At 45.3% G+C, this 5,025-nt stretch overlaps 1 pseudogene; it reads left to right on the top strand.

Moving 5' to 3' along the window:
• Positions 1 to 1,882: 1,882 nt before the first annotated feature.
• LOC103743044 lies at positions 1,883 to 3,079 on the top strand (annotated as a pseudogene).
• Positions 3,080 to 5,025: the final 1,946 nt, after the last annotated feature.

The following is a 5,025-nucleotide window of genomic DNA, read 5'->3' as shown; positions in this document are numbered from 1 at the left end:
GAACCTGGCTTTGCTTTGTGGAAAAGTCAATGCCTCTTTGAATCTCAGTTTCTCAATTGTAAAATCTTATCATCTGCCACCCCTGATAGAAAGTTCACTGAGGGACGGGCTGTGTTTTATCCCACTCTGTGTACACAGGGTCACATATAGGCAGACAATTAAATTAAATGTCTAAGTTGTTTCAAGTGGCATCTTAAGTGTGCCGTTGGTGTTGGCAATTATATTTGTGAGCATGACCCTCCAAGGTGTATTTATACATGGCACCTTATTTCTCAGAGTAAAGGACTAAAGCAAGCACAGGAAAATCTTAAGGCCCCATAAATCTAGATGGTGACAGTGTTTTTCAGTCTTCATCACAAAAATTATCCACTTCATTGGATTATTTTGGACTTTGATGAGAAATGATACATGAGAGGCAGGGTACCTCTGTGCCCTCACTAAAGGTTGATTGTCTTTCAATAAAATAGCTTTTACTCACTTAGCAGTAAAATTAAATTATTTGATTTGAAGGATCTAACCAATTCAGTCTTACTGATTGTCATCCTACAGTGGCAACATCCCACAGTGACACATATTTTTTCAATGGAAATAGACTGGACTCCAGTAGACTAGGCCAGCGCCTTGATGTCAGTTAGCATCCTAGCCAGTGTTTGCAGACTCCTATGACGAGGTTAAAAAAAAAAAAGTGTCACTGGCTGCACATTAATGTACTAAGCACTTACCATGCACTAGGCATTATGCCAGGCACTGGAAATGAAGAGATTAGACAATACAGTGCTTGACCACAAAGAACTCACTTTGTAGAATGAGAGAAAAAAGCAGAAACAAATTATTATAATGCAGTAAATACCGGATTAAAAGCCCAGAGGAGGAAGTGTAGCATCCATCTTTAGCCGTTTTATTTTAGTAATGAGATCTATAGCTCTCCTATATATTTAAAGTTTAGAAAATAATAAGAATGTGGTTGCTAAACACAAAAAGATACCAACTTGGCAGATTATTTCATTTATGTATAAAATAAAGTGAGCTAAATTGTGGGTGTTGCAGAAATGAACAGGAATGCTCATTAGGAAATAAGCACATTCCCAACCTTGGAAGGATGAGTACTAAAGAGCACTGACTGGTGGAATCTAGACAACAAGGCTTACTGTCTGGTGTTTACTGCCTTCAGTCCAGCCTGCTGGCTGAGGGCGCAGTCTCCAGTCCACACCACCACATTCACATTCAAATCTTAACTTTTTTAGTGGTGTTAAAGAAGCTACTTAATCTAGACCTCCCTTTCCTCCTTCCTGACATAGGGAAATGTGCCTCATGGGTATGTGAAGACTGAGTATCCTATAGTAAGTACCATTATGTTTAAAACCCAAGAATAGACTGCCATGTGGTGGACAGTGTTCACTGATTTTGCTGGTGGTGTTATTCTCCCGATGCCATTTTTCAGTGTTTTCAGTGTTAGATTGCTTCTGTTTGGTTGGTTTTTCTTTTCTTTTTTTTTTTTTTTTTTTTTTTTTTTTTTTTTTTTTTTTTCCTCTTTTGCTAAGGCCAGCTTTGAACTCTTCCTGATCCTCTTTCCTTCACCTCCCCAAGTGCTAGGATTATAAACATGCACCACCACACCTGGCCAGATCAGTTCTTAAGTTTGGCATTCTCTCTTCAAAGTAAAAAGTTACCTTTCCTCTGCTACTTAACACAGCTTTGGCTACACTCAATAATAAAACATACTGTTCAATGGAAAAAAAAAAAAAAAAGCGCCGTGGGCGCCTTCCCTGCTGCGCCTGCCCAGCTCCTCTGCCTCTCAGAATCCTTCTGCCTTAGAGCTTGCATCTCGCCACTCCAGCCTCCGGGGCCACATTCCATTCTTCCAACCCGTGACCAGCAAGAAAAAAAAAAAATCCGTATTAATATCTTTTCTTGCTAGGTACATACCTTGAAGCGAGCAAAAATTTGTTGCAGTCAACCGTAACCATGAGGGAAATCGTGCACATCCAGGCCGGTCAGTGTGGCAACCAGATCGGTGCCAAGTTCTGGGAGGTGATCAGCAACAAGCAGGCATCGACCCCACCGGTACTTAACACTGGGACAGCGACCTGCAGCTGGATCGCATCTCCTTGTACTACAACGAAGCCACAGGCAGCAAGTATGTTCCTCGAGCTATCCTGGTGGATCTAACACCCAGGACCATGGACTCTGTTCGCTCAGGTCCTTTTGGCCAGATCTTCAGACCAGACAGCTTTGTTTTCGGTCAGTTCAGGGGAGGTAACAACTGGGCCAAAGGCCACTACACGGAGGGAGTGGAGCTGATGGACTCAGTCCTGGATCTGGTACGGAAGGAGGCCGAGAGCTGTGACTGCCTGCAGGGCTTCCAGCTGACCCACTCGCTGGGTGGAGGCACTGGGTCTGGAATGGGCACCCTCCTCATCAGCAAGATCCCAGAAGAGTACCCTCACCGCATCATGAGCACCTTCAGCGTGGTGCCCTCACCCTGTGTCCGACACCGTGGTGGAGCCCTATAACGCCACCCTCTCGGTCCATCAGCTGATAGAGAACACTGATGAGACCTCCCGCATTGACAACGAGGCCCACTAAGACATCTGCTTCTAAGACAGCTGCTCACCACACCCACCTACAGGGACCTAAACCACCTGGTCTCAGCCACCATGAGCAGCGTCATCACCTGCCTCCACTTCCCGGGCCAGCTCAATGCTGACCTCCGCAAGCTGGCAGTTAACATGGTGCCTTCCCACGGCTCCACTTCTTCATGCCTGGCTTCGTCCCTCTCACCAGCCGTGGAAGTCAGCAGTATCGGGCCCTCACTGTGCCTGAACTCACCCAGCGGGTCTTCGATGCCAAGAACATGATGGCTACCTGTGACCCCCGCCACAGCCGATACCTCAACGTGGCTGCTGTCTCGAAGGAGGTGGAAGAGCCGATGCTCAACGTGCAGAATAAGAACAGCAGCTACTTTGTGGAATGGATCCCCAACAACATCAAGACCGCCATCTGTGACATCCAGATCCCATTTAGAACCAGCCCAGTGCCGAAAACCGACAGTGGCCACCATCCCAAGCCTAAGAAGTAGATGAGGGAAAGGGGGCTGGGGATGGCAGGTCCCAGTTACTAGGGGGAAGAGGGTGGGTTTTCAGTCTATTTTTTCCCCTACTCCGTCTCAGCCTCAGGAGGTGACTTAACAGTATTATCTCCACCTCCAGTCCCCCAGCCATCCTCAGCCTCATCTGTCTTGGGAGATGTCTGTCCTATTGCTTTGAGTCACTCCCCCACCCCCATTTTTCCTACACTTCAGATTTCTATTTTGTGTTGAACTTGCTGGGTTTTTTTTCATATTGAAAAGATGACATTGCTCCAAGAGCCAAAAATAAATGGGAATTGGGGAAAAAAAAAAGTTTGGAAAAGGAACCTGTGGTCCAATATTTACTTGAAGGGATTAGAAATGGCAGAATCAGAGAAACCCTTCTCTGGTTCATCTGCCATCATAGCAGTTACAAATACCTAGCATCCTGGGGGTAGAGAGATGAGCTAAGAGCTCATACTGTTGTTGTGGAGAACCGCAGTTCTATTCTCAGCACCTATGTCAGGTAGCTCACGATTGCCTGTAACTCCAGCTCAGAAGATTCAATGCCCTCTTCTGGCTTCCATGGGCACTGCAATCATGTGCACCAATACTTACCCACACACACACATATTCACATAATTAATTTTAAATTTTTTTTAAATGAGGACCTGAAGGACCTGCTGCAGGCCTCTCTCCTACCCTCAGGCCTCTCTCCCCGGTAAGTCCATCGTGCTCTCCGCGCCTTGTCTCCCCCAGCCTCATTCACCCTCCATCTCCCCCACCAGTCTCTCCTAGTTTGGGTCCTGTCCCATTCCTTGTCTTGGGGCCCCAGATGCCTGGGGAACCAATAATGCTTCCTGATCCTTCTCATCCAGACCAATTTAGTGCTTTCTCTGGGTCCAAGGAGCACTGCTTTGGGGCCTGGACCCGCCCTCACCTCCCTCTGCTTCCCTGGGCCTGTACCACCCACCAGCCTCTTTCAGAGTCACAGGGGCTGACCTTTCCTCTTCCTGGTCCTTTGCATCCAGACAAACCCAGCTTCTCAGTGCAGTCCCCAGGAGTCCTTGGGGCCTCTTCCCACCCCATCTGCCTTTGCATCTCTGGGTGGCACGGCCACCAGCTGCCCTAGACCAGCATCTTTCCTGGGCCAGGTTCCCAGACAAGTCCAACACCCAAATTCCTGAGGCCAAAATAGTTCCTGGAGTGATCCAGACCTTAGGAGAAAGCCTGAAAACATCTGATCCTCATCTGAATTGGGCCTCTGTGGGAACTCCTGAAGACAAAAGCAAAAGAGCCACTCCAATATAAAATCAAAAGAGAGAACCGGAAGCTTAGATGAACCAGCTTTTCATGCCCAAAAAGTAAACCACAAAGACACATAAAGTTCACAAAAAGAAACAGACCTAAATTTTAAAGCCTGAGTCTCACACAAGAATCAGAAACTACAAAAGAAATCTACATGTCAAAATAACAGAGAAAAATAATAACATGAAAAACCAAAATAACATCACCATCATATACCAATAGTCCTCTAAGAGGAGTACAATGAGAACCCTTAGAGATAATACAGGACATGGAACTCAAAAGAACAATTATAAACATGATAAAAGAATTCAGTGAATTGAAAGAACACACACACAAAAAAATCAAAGAACTGAAGAAAAATAGGGATAAACTTCTGAATGAATTTAGAAAAGAGAAATATTAAAGAATACTCAGGCTGAAGTGAAGAAGGAAGTGGAACACTCAGAAAGCCAATTAGAAATGACAAAAAAAGCGTCACCAATAAGATGAACAAAATGGAAGAGTATCAAGACTGTAAGATAAAGTGGATGAACTAGACCAATCAAGCAAAGATTATGAAAAATTTAAGAAATCAGAAGAATGGAATATGCAGGAATTGTGCGACACCATAAAAAGACCAAACGTATGAATCATAGGCATACAGGAAGAAG

The sequence above is a fragment of the Nannospalax galili genome, unplaced genomic scaffold (genome assembly GCF_000622305.1).
Source record: "Nannospalax galili isolate Female #2095 unplaced genomic scaffold, S.galili_v1.0 scaffold278, whole genome shotgun sequence".
Classification (NCBI taxonomy): Eukaryota; Metazoa; Chordata; class Mammalia; order Rodentia; family Spalacidae; genus Nannospalax; species Nannospalax galili.
Note: the sequence above shows the minus strand (reverse complement) of the source record. Positions and strands in the feature narration are given on the sequence as shown.